The sequence below is a fragment of the Macaca mulatta genome, chromosome 13 (genome assembly GCF_049350105.2).
Source record: "Macaca mulatta isolate MMU2019108-1 chromosome 13, T2T-MMU8v2.0, whole genome shotgun sequence".
Taxonomy (NCBI): Eukaryota; Metazoa; Chordata; class Mammalia; order Primates; family Cercopithecidae; genus Macaca; species Macaca mulatta.
Window position 1 is genome coordinate 24,545,240 of NC_133418.1, and position 19,380 is coordinate 24,564,619.

General features: G+C 38.5%; 1 non-coding gene and 1 pseudogene across 1 annotated transcript; one reads left to right on the forward strand and one right to left on the reverse strand.

Annotated features, from left to right (window-relative positions):
• Positions 1–404: 404 nt before the first annotated feature.
• On the reverse strand, positions 405–2,023 carry LOC700459 (developmentally-regulated GTP-binding protein 1 pseudogene; annotated as a pseudogene).
• A 6,286-nt stretch (positions 2,024–8,309) lies between these two features.
• LOC114672086 (U6 spliceosomal RNA) lies at positions 8,310–8,415 on the forward strand. The gene has a single exon (XR_003722276.2). It is a non-coding gene; the product is annotated as a U6 spliceosomal RNA (small nuclear RNA).
• Positions 8,416–19,380: the final 10,965 nt, after the last annotated feature.

The window sequence follows — 19,380 nt, forward strand, 5'->3', positions numbered from 1 at the left end:
TCAGGAGTGTTCCTCTGTATGTGTCAAGTCAGAGCTGTGTCCACATGCAAACTTCGAAGATATGATAGAGGACAATACGTCAGGTGAGTATCAGTTCAATTAGATAGAATTCTTTTCACTATGGAATTGGAATTTCAGATCACTGAGTGCTCATTTCTTTCACTGTTCTCTGATGTCCTTTTTTTTTTTTGTATATAGCTGACCAGCCTACCAGGTGTTTTATGCAGTTCAACATACAAGGTGACATCAAGGTAAGACAAATGAAGTTCCAGTTTGGGTGCCTCCATCTCCCTCCCCTGGATCCTGATCCAGTGACCGCCAAAACCAGAAAGAACTGGGGTAGGGTGCTTGATCATGGGGAAGGCTGTTGTGGTTTGCCCAGCAGATGGGAAAGGGGAAAGGTTTCACTTCTTCACAATTTAAATGACATCCTCGTCCTCCAACGTATGGTCTTTACCCACTTTCTGAGGATTGTGTTTCACAGAGAGACCCCAGACCAGAGCATATTTAAATTCTTTGTAAGATTTTTGTGACTCTTCATGCAGAAATCCTCCACTGTGGTCCTGGAGTAAGGAAGCACCAGTGGGGATGGGTAATCTGGTAATTGGCCTTTGAGTTTGGTGTAAATTCTCACTAGTTTCAGATAGTCCCAGATCTTTTCCAATAGGTCATCAAAATTCCAGCAGTGATGGGCAGAGATGGGTACACAGTGAGGAACCTTATAGATGATATCCAATTCCTCAATAGAGATTCAGTCTATCTTATTTAACACGTAGATACAGGCGATATAAACTCTGTTTCCTTCCAACACATCAATGAGGTCATCAGCTGTAGCATCACTACGTAGAGTCACATCGGCATTATGAATCTTGTATTTGACCAGAATGCTCTTCACAGTTTCAGCATCCAGCTCACTCTGGGGGCAAGTGACTGTGAGATTAATGCCTCCCTTCTCTTTCTTCTTAAAGCCAATGTTGGGGGGTTTGCTGTTCAAGCGAATGCCAAAGCCTTCCAGCTCATTTTCATTTATCTTCTTATGTCCCAAAGGTTTCAGGACATCCAGAACAATCAGGATCAAGTTACAGGTTTGGGCCACTGCAATGACTTGACCTTTACCTTTCCCATCCTTGGCACCTTTAATGATACCTGGGAGAGCCAGGAGCTGGATCTTGCCACCTTTGTGTCTGATGACACCAGGCACAGTGGTCAGAGTAGTGAATTCATAGGCTGCCACCTCAGAATATACCCCTGCCAGGTTACTAAGCAGTGTCGACTTCGCCACAGATGAAAAACCAACAAATCCAGTTCTAGCATCACCTGTCTTGGCCACATCAAAACCTTCTCCTGGACCTCCACCACCAGCACCCTTTGGAGTAATGAGTTCTCGACGAAGCTTAGCAAGACGAGCTTTAAGTAGCCCTAGGTGGTGTGCTGTGGCCTTGTTCTTTTGAGTCTGAGTCATCTCGGCTTCTGTCTCCACGATCTTAGCTAAGGTGCTGCCCATCGTGGCGAGTACATGTGGCCTCCACACTGTCACCCTTCACACCAACGTTCTTAATATATACTTTTGTATTGTGTTCTTTCTATTTTTTTTTTTTTTTTTTTTTTGCGGTGATTCTTTTGGCCTTTCAACTGCTGAATCACTGTCCCAGGATATGGAGATTTCTTTTCAGACTTAACAATAATTCAGAAATGACAATTTTGGTATTAAATTGTCATAAAAACAATAAAAGGTTTTGAAATAATAAGTAAATATATTATTTTCATAGGATGTGGTCATTATCTGAACAGAAATCTGATTCCCATATTCCAATAGTGATTGTAGATAAAATATATGTTTTGCCCATATTCCACTTAAAAATGTTCTAAAAATGTTTGTGAGCTAATAATGTGCATGTCAGTTACATGTCATGATGTGATATGATGGGAAAGTAAAGGAATGTTTGAATCAACAGCACAAAATATCTTTTTTTTTTTTTTTTTGGTTAAAGAAATGAGCCACATCAGAATTACTTATCTCTTAAAGGATGATGGATTCCATGGTGAGTGAAGTTAAAATTGTATTTCTAAGCATAAATATCAAAAAGAAAGCATATTTTATAGAAAAGAGTTTGTGATATCTAGAAAGAATGACAAGCCTTCAGAGACTTTTTATAGTTCTTTTCATTAGTAGGCACAAACATCCAACCAAAAATCTATTGCTTTTACTCCACAGTCTTCAATATGGTGACTAAACATAGTGAAATTAAAATTATATTTTAAACTAAAAAGTCCAAAAACAATGAAAAGATAGTTTATAGGAAAGAGCTTGTAAAACAAAGAATGAGGAGACTACAAAATATATTCATAAGCGGGAACACACCTCCAACAAAATTCTAGTGATTTCTCCATCACAATTATTAGTTTGGAGGTTGGAGATGCTGCCCATCCTCTGTGAGCAGGACACCCATGGAGACTTTGCACAGGGTGAGGGCCCCAAATGCAAGCCTCCCTGGAGGGAAGGCAGAGCAAAATGGCAGAATAGAAAGCTCTACTCATTGTCTTACGTGCCTACCCCCCAGCAAGGACACTAAGTTAACAACCACCTATGAGAAAAAACATTTCATAAGGACCAACAAATCAGGTGAGGGCTCACAGTACTTGGTTTTAACTTCAAATCACTGAAAGAGACACTGAAGATATAAAAGAAAGAAAGAAAGAGAAAGAAAGAAAGGAAAGAAAGAAAGAAAGAAAGAAAGAAAGAAAGAAAGAAAGAAAGAAAGAAAGAAAGAAAAAGAAAGAAAGAGTCCTGAATCATGTATGCCACGCATCCCCCACCCGTAGTAGCATGGTGCCAGGACCATCAGTGGGCACTGAGGGAGGGAGAACACAGAAATTGTGAGGGATTGAACTCAATGCTGTCCTATTAGGACAGAAAGGAAAACTGGACCAAACTTAGGTGATGCTCACCCATGGAGGGAGAGTTTAAACCAGCCCTAGGCAGAGGGGAATCCCTGACCTAAGCAGTTCAAACTTCAGTGTCTGCAAACCTCTCCACAAAGGACTATAACACTGTGTGCCTGAAAGTAAACTTAAAACTAGACTAGGCCATAAAGACTGCAACTCTTAGGTAAGTTGTAGTGCTGAACTAAGCCCAGATATAGTGGACTGGGGAGTGAGGGCATGCAACATACTGAGACATCAGCTGAGAAAGCCAAGGACATTCTGGTGTCACCCCTCCCCTAACCCCAGGCTGCACAGATTGTGGCTCCAAAAGATAATCCTTTCTTCCACCTGAAGAGAGGAGAGGAAAGAATGGGGAGGACTTCTTACAACTAAAATATCAGTTCAGCCACAACAGGATAGGGCACTGATCAGAGTTGCGAGGCCCCTGTTTGAGGCCCTAGCTCCCAGATGACATTTCTAGACATACACTGTGCCAGAAGGAAACTCACTGCCTTGAAGAAAAACACCCAGTCCTGGCAGCATTCTTCACCTGCTAACTCTACACCCTGAATAACCAGCAGTGATACTCAGGTACTAGATCAAGGACCTTGGGTGAACGTCTGAGACTTGCTGACTTCAGGTACCAGCACAGCCACAAGGAGGCGCTTGGGATCCACATTTTGGGGACTTGACACTTGGACAACTTTTGTGGACCTGCAGTGGGACAGAGGGGAGCCCACTGCCCTGAAGGGAGAGTTCCAAGTCAGGTAGCATTCACAACAAGCTGACTTAAGAGACCTTGAGACTTAAGGGAACATTGGTGGTAGTCTGGCAGTATTCCTCATGGCATAGGGTGATGGTGGCTCTTCTGCCTTTGGAAAGGTGAGGGAAGAATCAGAAAGACTGAATCTTATGGTTTAGTCCTAGTTAAGCGACAATACAATAGAATGCCAGGTAGACTTCTAAGGTTTTTTACTCTACTCCCTGACTCCCGGACTAGTCCCTGCATTTCTGGACCCCCCCAAGGCCTGGGGGACTTCGCTGCCCTGAAGGGAAGGGCACAGGCCTAGTTGACTTTGCCTGCTACTGAATGTATAGCCCCAGGCCCTTGAGAAAACACAGGCAGTACCCAGAGAGTGGTTATAAAAGCCTTGAGTGAAACCCAGCACTGTGTTGGTTTCAAGTTTGACCAAGGGCAGTCATAGCCATGGTGATCATAGTGCTGGTGTCACTCCAACCTTAACTTTAGGTGGCTAAGAACAGAGAGAGACTTAGTATGTTTGGGAGAAATTAAGGGAACAGAGCACAAGTCTCTTTCTGGTAATCCAGAGAATTCTACCGGATCATCTCCAAGATAATCAAGGTGGTACCTCTATGAGTTTGCAAAAAACACAGTGTTACTGGGCTTAGGGTTCTTCCTAAAGCAAATACAGCTTAGGTACCAACACCCAAATCTTTTCAAATATCTGGAAAGCCTTCTCAAGAAGGATGGCTACAAATAAGCCCAGACAGTGAAGAGTACAATGAATATCTAACTCTTTAATCCCCGGACATTGAAGAACATCTACTAGCATCAACACCATCTAGGAAAACATGACCTCACCAAATGAACTAAATAAGGCCCTGAAGACCAATCCTGGAGAAACAGAGATACATGGCCTTTCAGACAGATAGTTCAAAATAGCTGTGTTTAGGAAACTCAAAGAAATTAAAGATAGCACAGAGAAGGAATTCAGAATTCTATCAGATAAATTTAACCAAGAGATTGAAATAGTAAAAAGAATCAAGCAGAAATTCTGAAGCTGAATAATGTAATAGGCATACAGAACAAGGCATCAGAGTCCTTAAGTAGCAGAATCGATCAAGCAAAAGTAAGAATTAGTGAGCTTAAAGACAAGCTGTTTGAAAATGCATGATCACAGAAGACAAAAGAAAAAAGAATAAAATACAATAAAGCATGTCTACTGGGTCTAGAAAATTGCCTCAAAAGGACAAATCTAAGAGTTATCAACTTTAAAAAGGAGGTAGGGAAAAAAATAGGGGTAGAATGTCTATTAAAAGGGATAATAAAAGAGAACTTCCCAAACCTAGAGAATGACATCAGAATACAAGAAGGTTATAAAACAACAAACAGATTTAACCCAAAGAAGACTACCTTGCTAAAAAGGCATTTTATAATGAACCTTCCAAATATCAAGGATAAAGAAAAGCAGCAAGAGAAAAGAAACAAAAAACATACAAAGAAGCCCAAATACATTTGGCAGCAGAATTTTCAGTGGAAATCTTATAGGCCAGAAGAGAGTGGCATGACTTATTTAAAGTGCTGAAGGAAAAAAAAAAACAAACTTATACCCTAGAATAGTACATCTGGTAAAAATATACTTCAAACATGAAGCAGAAAAAAAAAAAAAGACTTTCCCAGACAAATCAAAGTTGAGGAATTTCATCAATACCAGACATTTCCTATAAGAAATGCTAAAGGAGATACTTCAGTAAGAAGGAAGATATTAATAAGCAATAAATAATCACCTGAAGTTATATAACTCAGTGGTAAAATTAAGTATACAGAAAAATACAGAATTTTTAAATTTATTGTAAATATTTATATTTACAGAATATAAAAATATTTTAAGACTAACTGTGGTGTGTAAACAACTGTTAACCTAAATAGAAAGGCTGAACAATGAACCAATCAAAAATAATAACTACAACAATTTTTCAAGACATAGAACAATAAGATATAAATAGAAACAACAAAAAGTTTGTTCACAGAGGAGCCTAACCCTATAGTAACCATCACCCTATGCCATGAGGAGTACTGCCAAACTACTGCCAATGTTCCCGTAAGTCTAAAGGTCTCTTGAGTCCGCTTGTTGTGAAGAGAAACAACAAAAAACAACAAAAATGGGGGTATGTAATTAAAGCACAGAGTTTATATTAGGTTTCTTTTTACTTGTTTGTTTATGCAAAGAGTGTTAAGTTGTTATCAAGTTAAAATAATGCGCTATAAGATAGCATTTGCAAGCTTCATGGTAACCTCAAGCCAGAAAACATACAACAAATACACAAAAAAACTATCTATCTATCTATCTATCTATCTATCTATCTATCTATCTATCTATCTATCTCTCCAGTTAGGTGTATAAACACACACACACATACACACCTGTACTTCAATGTGCATTATCTGTTAACTCTTGGGACAGCCCATGTTACACAGAATGCTCCATTTCACACAGGAGGAAACTAATGATCAGGCCTCATGGATTGTTTCCCCAAGTCACATGGACAGAAAGTTTTGGGGCTGGGATTTGAACCCAGGTTTGCTTGACTACTATGTTCCTTCCACATGACCATGTTCATCTCATAGATGAGCTCATGGCCTATAATGAAAGAGAAAAATCATAAAGAGGGTGTGAAATCTTCAGTTGTCTGCTGCCTCTGTCTCACACCATGATGATTCTAGTCTTAAACTAGCCCCATATGTAGTTCTCTCTACAAAACACAACCATCAAAGCCCTTACAAACTGTAAACAACTTTATTTTGGATTTTGGAGCAGGGATATACCTTGCATCCCCCGGCCCCCTCTACATCACCTCTTTGTCTTCTGTTCTCTCAGACTCAGTTGGTACCTCTCAGACTGTGTCCTAAAAATCTAGTTTGCCCTCCAAATATGAAATCAAATAATACCCCCCCGCCCCATCATATATTGTGAGAGCTGAATGCTAGACTCACAGGTACTGAGATTATACAAGAGCTAATCAAAGGATTTGACCCAAGAGATTTTCTGTCTTAGAAAAATTCTGGCACTACCTCCCCCGCTTACAATAAAATGTTCTCCAACTCTTGTCACAAGTGACACCAAATGACAACAAAGTGGAGATATGTGGGAAAAACAGAGGACAACCATGCAGGAAGATATCAGGAAGATAAAAGTCATTTCTTATGCTTGCATTAGTTTCGTGTTCCTGTAACAAATTAGCATGACCTTACTGGCTGCACAGAACACAAATTTATTATCTTACAGTTCTGGAGGTGAGAAGTCTCACTGAGCTAACATCAAGGAGTTAATAGGGCGGTATTCCTTCTGGAGGCTCCAGGGGAGAGAATCTAATTTCTTGCTTTTCATGTTCAAGATGCTCCAACATCCCTGGCTCCATGTGATGGAGCAGCCCTCCATCACTGCAGCAGCCCTCCATCCTTCCTCCATCACTGCAGCAGCCCTCTCTCCACTGTCTCAACTCCTCTCTGACTGCCAAGTGGGAAATGGATTCTTCAGCACACTGATGCTCTCAACTTCTGATGGGATTACCGTCCATAAACTCATTGTAAGTTGAAACCACTGTAAGTCAAAAATGCATTTAAATCACCTAACCTATTGAGCATCATGTCTTAGCTAGTCTACTTTAAATGTGCTTAGAAGATATATATTCACCTACAGCCAAATACATAATCTAAAATAAAGCTTATTTTATAATAAAGTGTTGACTATTTCATTGAATTTATTAAATATTGCACTGAAAGGGAAAACAGAGTAGTTTTATTATTTATTTATTTATTTATTTATTTTGAGACAGAGTCTCGCTGTCTCTCTCCCAGTCTGCAGTGCAGTGGCACGATCTTGGCTCACTGCAAGCTCCGCCTTCCAGGTTCACGACATTCTCCTGCCTCAGCCTCCCAAGTAGCCGGGACTACAGGTGCCTGCCACCACGCCCGGCTAACTATTTTGGTTTTTTTTTTTAGTAGAACAGGGTTTCACCATGTTAGCCAGGATGGTCTTGATCTCCCAACCTCGTGATCCGCCCAGAGTAGTTTTATGAGTACTCAAAGTACAGTCAGTTTCTACTGAATGTGTATCACTCTCAGATTATTGTAAAGTCAAAAAGTCTTTAAATACAGTTATCATAAGTTGGAGACTGTCAGTAAGTTCAAAAAGTAACTAAAAAGTAACTAAAAAATGCTCAGAAAAATAAAACTTTATCCAGACAGAGGTACAATAGTGTATTATCTAAAATGTACAATTTTCAGGAAAAAAAAAAACACAAAAAACCCTGAAAAGCAATAGAAAAGAATAATCAATATTGAGGAAAGAAAAGCAAAACAATTACCATCACAACAAAAATGTGTTGGTGAAAGCTGACTCTCATCTGTGCTAAATATTAACTTTAGCAAAGACTACAAAGCAGTTACTGTACAGATGTTCAAAGAATTATTTTTGAAGCTACAATTGAAGACTTAAGAGGAAAATATAAGTACAATGATTCAGCATGTGGACACTAAAAAAAGAAAAAGTCTAAAATTCTAAGAGTTAGTATGACAAATGACCAAAGGATAATTCTAGAAACCAAATGTATAATAATCAAATTAAAAATGTATCAGATACGTGCTCACTTCGGCAGCACATATACTAAAAGTGGAACAATACGGAGAAGACTAGCATGGCCACTGCCAAGGATGACACGGAAATCCATGAAGCGTTCCATATTTTTACTCTTAGCGGTGGACGACTTGGTTCATGCGTTGATGAAGAACACAGCTAGCTGCGAGAATTAATGTGAATTCCAGGACACCTTGATCATTGACACTTCGAATACACTTGCAGCTCTGAGACTACAAAAAAAAAAAAAAGTATTAGATAGGTTCAATAGCAGTCTCAGATGACAGAAAAATCAGCGAACTTGAAAATAAAGAAAGAGAAATTAATAGAAATTACTGAATCTAAAGAAAGAAAAAAAAAGCATTTCAGAACTATATTCTACAGTTCCTCCTTGACAGTGAATATACACAAACTTCATTCAGTTACATGCTTAATATTTGTGCCCTTTACTCTGGGATTTTATCAACTAAAATAAAACTAATTTAAAAATCTAGGCCGGGCTCGGTGGCTCACGCCTGTAATCCCAGCACTTTGGGAGGCCGAGACGGGCGGATCACGAAGTCAGGAGATGGAGACCATCCTGGCTAACACTGTGAAACCCCGTCTCTACTAAAAATACAAAAAATTAGCCGGGCATGGTGGCGGGCACCTGTAGTCCCACCTACAGGGGAGGCTGAGGCAGGAGAATGGCGTGAACCCGGGAGGCGGAGCTTGCAGTGAGTGGAGATCGCGCCACTGCACTCCAGCCTGGGCCACAGAGCGATACTCCATCTCAAAAAAAAAAAAAAAAAAAAAAAAAAAAAAAAAAATCTACATGCTAAAATAAGTATGAAAATAATAACTAAGAATAACTGACCAGGTGAGGTGACTCATGCCTGTAATCCCAGCTCTTTGGGAGGTCGAGGTGGGAGGATCACTTGAAGTCAAGAGTTCGAGACCAGCCTGGGCAACATAGTGAAACCCCATCTCTACCAAAAATACAAAAATTAACCAGGCATGGTGGTGCATGCCAGTAATCTCAGCTAGCTGGGGAGGCTGAGGCAGGAGAATCACTTGAACCTGGGAGGTTGAGGTTGCAGTGAGCCGAGATCCTGCCACTGTGCTCCAGTCTGGGTGGGTGACAGAGTAAGTGAAACTCTGTCTCAATACACACACACACACACACACACACACACACACACACACAAATTAAATAAATAAGAATAACCAAATATTTATGGAAGCTCAGCCTATTAAAGACAAGTGTAAAATGTGTTTGGGAAAGTGAAAACAAATTAGAAATCTCTTAGAGGAAATAGAAGAACATGATTAAATATGTCCCTTTTTCCACTCAGGCAGCGCAAACTTTATCAGGTTCCCTCCAAACACAGAGGACACATTACGTCACTGTGCTCACACTGGATGTCCCCATACTCTTGGCTCTTTCCACACCAGTGCACCCACCAGGGGATTTGCATACTGTCCCCTAGGGAGGACCTTCCATTGTGAGTCTGAGATAAAAGCTCAGCTCTAACCTTGCCTTGACTGATCAGGACTCCTCAGGTCACCTTCTCACAATGAGGCTCCCTGCTCAGCTCCTGGGGCTGCTAATGCTCTGGGTTCCTGGTAAGGACAGAAGGGAGATAAGGGAGGAGAATGGGATGGGAGGGTGAGCTCTGGGGACCCCACTGCCTGTCCACATGCACATCTTGACCTACAAGAAAAGGGGTATAACGTTTAGAACTGCAAGTGTGAGAAATAGAAGATTCCTCATTCTTACAGTTCTAAGCTTCATATCCTAGAAGGACAAAGGACTTGTGTTCTCGTGAAGAGTGTGACACAGGAAGAGGAGAATAGTGTAGGCAACTTCTTGAGTCTCTTTTGTGCCTCATGAATGTTTTTTTAAACCTGAATATTTAGGGGTATGAGCCAAAGTCACACACACACAAAAATCACTTAGCATAAAGTAAATAACAGAAAGAATATCATTTTAATGGTTCCCAATATTTGTAGATAACCCTGGACTTCTCTCACTATTTCAGGATCCAGTGGAGATATTGTGATGATCCAGACTCCACTATCCCTGCCCGTCACCCCTGGAGAGCCGGCCTCCATCTCCTGCAGGTCTAATCAGAACCTCCTGCATAGTGATGGAAACACTTATTTGCATTGGTACCTGCAGAAGCCAGGCCAGTCTCCACAGCTCCTGATTTATGGGGGTTCCAACCGTTTTGCTGGAGTCCCAGATAGGTTCAGTGGCAGTGGGTCAGGCACTGATTTCACACTGAAAATCAGCCAGGTGGAGGCTGAGGATGTTGGGGTTTATTAATGCACGCAAGGTATACAGTTTCCTCCCACAGTGGTACAACCCTGAACAGAAACCTCCCTTCTTGCTGTGGTTCAGCTGCCCAAATGTGTTGTTTATCTGGAAAGCAGACACCGTAGATTATCTTGGGAGAGTAAAGAGGAAGATTATGGAGAACTCAGGGTAATACATTACAGCTGAGGGCTCTTGACCATCAATATCTTGGTTACATCTCAGGTACCACAATTTTAGTCCCCATCAGTTGCAAGAGTCTTGGCCTGGCAGAATTTGCAGGAGAATGGAGGAAGGTCAAGTGCCCTCTGAACAACCAGTCATGTTGCAAGGGAAAGCTGAATCAAAGCTCATCGTAATCCTCTCTGCCTTGCCTACGTTCAATTCATCAACTAAATTCATTCAGCCTGACAACCACCTAAATGAAACAGATTAGTGGCAATACAAAACTAATACATTCTTGGTTTTGATTTGGTTTAGCGGTTACTAGTATACATGTACCTTGACAAGATTTGCTGATACTAAAACAGTTTCCCTCCCATCTTCTACCTTCCACCTTATACTTTTCTTGACATACATCTCTGGGACAGCAGAAAGCACAGCATTTTATACTTTTTTTTTTTAGAGAGTGATTGAGTGTATTTATATTCTAGATGTTTAACTACTAGATATATTTTAGTAAGTTTATGCAAAAACAGAGACCTAATGACAAAAATCTTTAAAAAATCTTATTCACAGTATGTTGAAATGAAAAGAAAGTTCTATGAAATCCAAAGCTGTGTTTTAAAAATAAATATCCAAGTTTAAAAAGATAAAAGAAAAAAGACTAAAAATGTATGTCATATTCAATGGAATCTGGATTAATATAAAATAATGTATAAGCTTATATTTTGCCCCACAATCTATAGCCTCTGGGCAGAGGGCAGTAAACAAGAATGTGAGGGCAGCTGTTACTGTGTTGGTGGTGGTGCGCTGGAGTTGATATATGAACCCAAGTGGAAACTCTGCTGTATTTCTTGGGGGGAATCACAGAGTTGTGGGACTCCTGCGTGGAGTTCAAGGCTGTGCTCTGACGCAACGGCAAACTCACAGGGAAGTATTGCATCATGCAGTCTTTAGAGACTCAAAGTTTAGACAAGTCCCTGTCCAAATGTACCTCAGGTCATATCACACATTCCTAGCCAATCCAGCAGGACATAGAAGACCTTGGAAAAGTAGATCCTGCCCCTATCGTTTACCTGGGAATGATTAGAGAAAGAAAGGATCATTCAAGAAAGTTTATAGTTAAAATAAAGATGATGCTGACCAGAGCAGTGCAGGGGCTGGGAAGATCAGGAGGAGGTGTAGCGGTGGGAGCCCAAGGCCCATAGGTCAGACACACATAAAGGAAAATCAGGGCATCGTGGTAGGGGAAAACTCATGAGAATGCAAGAGGTTTCACTGTGTCTCTCTAGCTGACCCACCCAGCTACCATTCTCAACCCAGGCTTCAGCAAATGTCCCAAGGAGAAATTCAGCCTCGTGTTAAGGGCTCCACTCATGACATATAATCCATAGTCTGTAAGGCAGGTACATGCCACTGCCAAAGGTGAGATGAATTCCCCACTCTTGTAGAGATCTTCTGCCTGGGCCAAACCAGAATCTCCAATCACACTCATATTTGGCAAATTTCACTGAGGCACAAAGTGACAGGATGACACAAGGCAACATACAAAGGCATCTTTCCTCTGTGGAATTTTAGGCTATCTGTTCTTTATTTTTTCCACAACTCTCTGATGTTATAATAAATATGATTTTTTAAATTTAGTTTTGCTCTCCTGCCTTTATTGCAATTCTTGTGTCCATCTTCTAAGGCCTATTCCTTACTACTTCACTATTGAAAGTAAATAGTTCAATTAAATTACAAAGTGGGAATGTCACTTTGAATATTATATTGCAAAACATTCACATCTAGATCAATAAATGAATATGGCACAGGGAAATGAAGGAAAAGACAACTGCAGAAATGATAATGATCTGATCAGTGTTTACAGTAATTGATACTGAATACCAAACATGAAATACTGAATTTAATATTCCAGTAATGTATGCAGAAATTACACACATATATGCTTTAAATATACTACATTTACAATAGTACTTTAATATTATTTGGTCCATAAAAGGCTATATGTATTATTTCATCATGTTACAGTAGAAGTAGATAGTTTGAATTAACAAATCAAAATGATCCTGCTTTTGATAAAGGACATAAGCTATGTGGAAGATGGCTGCCTATTCCAAGAAAATATATCCAGTGGCAAGTGCATTTAATATATCTATGTATTACTATCTTTGCTGAGTATGAAATTGTATGACAACATTTACATGTAAGAAAAAGAACCCAAAAGGAACTCAATCCTTCCAATGGAAAATAAATATCAGTAAGTAATTTGACATCTTTGGGGGCCTTTGAAAAGGAAAGAAATAAAATGAGGCAAAATGAATATGCAAATAAATACTGTTTGTAAAACAACAAAATATTAGGCAGTTACATATCAGTAGTACTCTATAAAAAAATGTTAAAGACAATTCTGCAACAGAAAGAATGTAAGACTAAATAGAAACATAAAGATATATAAGAGATGGACATAGGAAAGGATATATATGAATACATACAAATTAATATTTGTGCACAATGATATATGTCATGGTTTGTGAATTTTGCAGTGCATATATAACTGAATGGCATGAAAAATAACATAAAAAGTAGTGCAAATGGAATTTAAAAATCTAACTCTATTTCAGGAAGTGGTAAATTAATATTTGGTACTAGGAAGTAATAAGTTGAGGATAGCTGCTATGTAATAAATGATTGTATATTTAACAAGTTAATGTAAGGAAAAAGATAATAAAATGTCTAATCCAAAGGAAAACAAGAAAGCAGGAAATCTGAAAAAAAAAAAAGGATGGTAGATTTAACTTTAACTACCAGTAATTTAGACATCATAAACAGACAAATTTATCTAAATAAAATTTTTTATCAAACAAGATTAAAATGAAAGGTTTATGCTGCTTATAAAATACTGCAATGAGATCATAAAATGGCTTGAAAAATTAAAAAATGGAAAGTACAAATCATGCAAAAACCGAATTAACGAAATCTGACTTATACTTTAAGGCAAGGGAGAAAAAGGGACTTTTCATAATGATAAATGGGTAAATCTATTAGGAAATCATTAAAATGCTAAATCTACATAGACCCAAAATATAACTTTAAAATATATAAATTGAAAATTGATTAAATAAAGTAAGAAAAAGTCAACTCCATGTTATGGTGGGAGACTTTATGCTCAAGAGATGATAGAAAAGCACAAAATAACATAATAAGGATTTAAAAGATTTGATTAGTATCATTACCACATTTGACATCGTTAAAGAAGAAAAAAAGTATATGGTCACCTCAATTGGTATAGAAAGAAGCACTGGACAAAATTTAGACCCTGTTTATGCAAAAATGTCCTAGAAAATTTGAAATGGAAAAAACCTTCCTTACCTCTCAGAGAATACACAGGCAGACAGGCAGACAGACAGCAGACACACGTACACACACATACACACACACACACACACAATCACATTAAATACTGAAAAATTGTTTTTCTTATTTTGGAATTAGATATTTTTAAAAGATGTAAAGTATCGTCATTCCTAGATAATACTGTACTGGATGTCTTACTAGTACAAAGGGCAAGAAAAAGAAATAAAATGCATGAGTACTGGAAATAAAGAAAATGAATAGTTATTATTTGTAGATGGTATGATTGTTTGGATAGTAAACCAAAACCATAATCTAGAGGTCTTCTTTAACATTTTAATAATGTTTTGTACAGTGTCAAGACTTCACATCTTAGGCCCGCCCCAGTGGCTCACACCAATAATCCCAACACTTTGGGTGGATGAGGCAGGAGACTGACATGAGGCCAGGAGTTTAAGACCAGCCTGGCCAACATGGTGAAATCCTGCCTCTACTAAAAATACAAACATTAGCCTGCCGTGGTGATGCACACCTGTAATCCCAGCTACCCAGGAGGCTGAGGCACGATAAGAGCTTGAACCCGGGAGGCAGTGAGCCGAGATTGCGCCATTGCACTCCAGCCTGAGTGATAGAGTGAGACTGTCTTAAACAAACAAACAAAAAAAAAGCCGGGCGCGGTGGCTCAAGTCTGTAATCCCAGCACTTTGGGAGGCGGAGGCGGGCGCATCACGAGGTCAGCAGTTCAAGACCAGCCTGGCCAACATGGTGAAACCCCATCTCTACTAAAAAATACAAAAATTAACCAGGCGTGGTGGCGCCCGCCTGTAATCCCAGCCCAGGAGGGAGACTGAGGCAGGGGAATCGCTGGAATCCGGGAGGCGGAGGTGTCAGTGAGCCGAGATCACACCACTGTACTCCAACCTTGGAGACAGAGTGAGACTCCGTCAAAAAAAAAAAAAAAAAAAAAAAAAAAGATTTCACATCTTTTATTATGTCTATTAATAAGAATTTAATGTTTTATGATGCTTTTTAAAAAGCATATTTTACAATTCCATCTCCAATTTGTTGCTGGTATGATCGGTTTTTACACATGGTTTTTATATTTATTGATTTTTCTAAATGTATTTATTCATTCAAAAATATGTATTTGCCTTTACTACATTCACCTGATTTTTAAATGTCCTTTGAATCCTATACTAGCTAATAGCATTAAATGAACTTTTAGAAATAAAATTATATATGTTCCTTACAAAAATTCTATGGGCATCCCTACCAGATTTAGATACTTGATTTTCTGAATTTATTTTCGAAAATAAGTTCTCTGTTTATTATTGGTTCACCAAGAAAAAAAAAAAATAAATATTTTCCCATTAACACCTTATTCTCTAGGAGAAATCATCATCTCTATGTAACTATTTTTGCAGACTGCAAGCCCATTTGCTGGCTGTCTGCTGATGCTCTTGGCATAAAAATACAACAGTGAGTTCTAGAGAAGACTGATCCTGTGCTGCCTGGATCATAAGGGAGAGATCATTAAAATAATGGAGTATATACCTGAAATTTTGAATAGTCAAGCATTCCAATCAGTGTATTATTTTCCCAGAATGTATTCATTGAAGATTCAAAGCACAAAAAGAATGCAATTTAGCAAGCATTTACTTAATCGGGTAAGGATGACGCAGTATTTAATAAAATACCTTCTAGAGCTGTGGTCAAGACAGATTTTGGTGCTCCTTCTTGTTTCAGTTAAAAAAAGACAATGAATTGTTGATTTCTCCCATGTGCCTAGGAAAGGAGAGTCGCAACACATTCTAGATATAACTAATTCTGTTGTAGAACAAAAACCAGTGATATCTTCTCAGTAGCATTTTTTTGTCTAATATGTAAACTTACAAAATAATTATTAATTAATAAAGAATTATAGATGCTTTAAAATTATGCATTTTCAAATATGTTCCTAGGTGCCTCTTTTCTTGCAGTCAAGAAATTAACTTACAGTTCAAATATGAATTCACCTGATAAGAATAGTGTGTCTTAACAAATATTACAGTACATTGCACCAAACCTTCTACATATCTAGGACTCAAAAAATATACTTGACACATTTTAAAACATGAAAATATTATTAAATTAGTACCTCACATTTAATTAATCTTTTAAGGTAATTTGTGCATTGGTTTTTTGTTAGACATATCAATTCTTCAATTTTTTATTTCTATATTTGAATTAATTTAAATATATTTAAATTGGTTTAATAACATTATAAAATCAAATTTCTATAAGCAACAAGGAAGTTAACTCTATAAAATGTATCAAATACTTAACCATAAATGTTTGTAATAAACTCTGAAATAAAGATTACAATATTATATTGAAACAGTGGCAAGTTCATAAAGAAGTATGTTAATGCTCACAATAATGAATAACAAATTAAAGGTAAAACTGACCTGTATATAATCGCATTACTTTATCCAGTCTATCACTGATGAACATTTAGGTTGACTCCATGTCTGCTACTGCAAATAGTGCTGAAATGAACATTCATGCCCATATGTCTTGATAATAGAACAATTTATATTCCTTCACATACTTACACACTAATGAGATTGCTGAGTCTAATGGTAATTCTGTCTTTAGCTCTTTGAGGAATTGCCACACTGTCTTCCACAATGGTTGAACTAATTTATATTTCCACCAAGAGTATGTAAGTATTCGTTTTTCTCCACATCCTCTCCAACATTTATTTATTGACTTTTTAGTAATACCAGTTCTGACTGGTGTGAGATGATATCTCATTGTGGTTTTGATTTGCATTTATCTAATAATCAGTGATATTGGACTTTTTTCCACATGACTGTTGGCCACATGTATGCCTTTTGAAAAGTATCTGTTCATGTCCTCTGCCCACTTTTTAATGGGGCTATTTTTTTCTTTTACATTTGCTTAAGTTATTTATAGATGCTGGATATTAAACTGTTGTCAGATGCAGAGTTGGCGAATGTTTTCTCCCATTCTGTAGGTTGTCTGTTTATTCTGCTGATAGTATATTTGGCTGTGCAGAAGTTCTTTAGTATAATTAAATCCCATTTGTCAATTTTTGCTTTTGTTGCAATTGCTTTTGGTGTCTTTGTAATGAAATCTTTGCTCATGTCTATGTCTTGAATGGTATTGCCTAAGTTGTCTTCCAGGATTATTAGAGTTTTTGAGTTTTACGTTTAAGTCTGTAATCCATCTTTAGTTAATTTTTGTATATGGTTTAAGGAAGGGGTCCAGTTTCAACCTTCTACATATAGCTACCCAGTTATCCCAGCACAATTTCTTGAATACAGAATCCTTTCCCCATTGCTTGCTTTTGTTAAATTTGTCAAAAAGATCCGATAGTTGTAGGTACGCAGTCTTATTTGCAGGTTCTCTATTCTGTTCCATTGATCTATGTATCTCTTTTTGTACCAGTACCATGCTGTTTTGATTACTGTAGCCTTGTAGTATAGTCTGAAGTCAGGTAGTGTAATGCCTCCAGCTTTGTTCTTTTTGTTTAGAATGGCTTGGCTATTTGGGCTCTTTTTTGGTTCCATACAAATTTTAAAACACTTTTTTTCTAGTTTGTAGAATAATCACAATGGTACTTTAATGATAATAGCATTGAATATATAAATTGCTTTGGGCAATATGGTCATTATAATGAAATTGATTCTTCCTATCCATGAGCATGGAATGTTTTTCCATTTAATTGTGTCATTTCTGATTTCTTTGAGCAGTGTTTTATAGTTCTCTTTATAGAGATCTTTCACCTCTCAGGCTAGCTGCATTCCTAGGTATTTTATTTCTCTTTGTGGCAATTTTGAATGTTATTGCATTACTGATTTGACTCTCAGCTTGGCTCTTCTTGGAGCATAGAAATAGGCCGGGCGCGGTGGCTCAAGCCTGTAATCCCAGCACTTTGGGAGGCCGAGACGGGCGGATCATGAGGTCAGGAGATCGAGACCATCCTGGCTAACCCGGTGAAACCCCGTCTCTACTAAAAAATACAAAAAACTAGCCGGGCGTGGTGGCGAGCGCCTATAGTCTCAGCTACTCGGGAGGCTGAGGCAGGAGAATGGCGTAAACCCGGGAGGCGGAGCTTGCAGTGAGCTGAGATCCGGCCACTGCACTCCAGCCTGGGCGACAGAGCGAGACTCCATCTCAAAAAAAAAAAAAAAAAAAAAAAAAAAAAGAAAGAAATATTAGTACTTTTTGTACATTGATTTTGTATCCTGGAACTTGGCTGAGGTTGTTTGTCAGCTTAAGTAGCTTCTGGGGTTTTCTGAGACTATGGGGTTTTCTAGAGATATAATCATGTGAGTCCAGGTGCAGTGGCTAGTGTGTGTAATCCCAGCACTTTGGGAGGCCAAGGTGGGTGGATCACTTGAGATCAGGAGTTTGAGACCAGTCTGGTCAACATGGTGAAACCCCGTCTCTAGTAAAAATTCAAAAATTAACTGAGCATGGTGGTATACACCTGTAATTCCTGCTACTCAGGAGGCTGAGGAGGGAGGATCATTTGACTCCAGGAGATGGAGGTTGCAGTGAGCAGAGATTATACTGCTACACTGCAGCCTCGGTGACAGAGCAAGATTCTGTCTCAAAAAGAGAAAAGAAATCATTTTGTATGCAGCAAGGATAGTTTGACTTCCTGTCTTCCTATTTGGGTGCCTTTTATTTCCTTCTTTTGCCCGATTGTTCTGGTCAGTACTTCTAACACTATGTTGATAGGATTGGTGGAGAGAGGGCATCATTGTCTTGTTACAGTTTTAAAGGGAAATGCTTCTAACTTTTGCCCACTCAGTATGATGCTGGCTGTGGCTTCGTCCTAGATGTCTCTTATTATTTTGAGATATGTTCCTTCAATACCCAGTTTGTTGAGAGTTTTTAACATAAAGGGATGTTAAATTTTATCAAATGTCTTTTCTGCATCTATCGAGATAATCAAGCCATTTCTGTGTTTAGTTCTGTTTATGTGATGAATTATATTTATTGATTTGCATATGTTGAACCAAACTTATATCCTGGGGATAAAGTCTACTTGATCATGGTGGATTAGCTTTTTGATATGTTGCTGGATTTGATTTGCTAGTATTTTGCTGAGTATTTTTGTATCAATGTTCGTCAACCATATTGGCCTGAAGTTTTTGTTGTCGTTGTTGTTGTATCTCTGCCAGGTTTTGTAAGATACTGGCCTCATAGAATGAGTTAGGGAGGAGTCCCTCCTCCTATTATGTCTCTCTC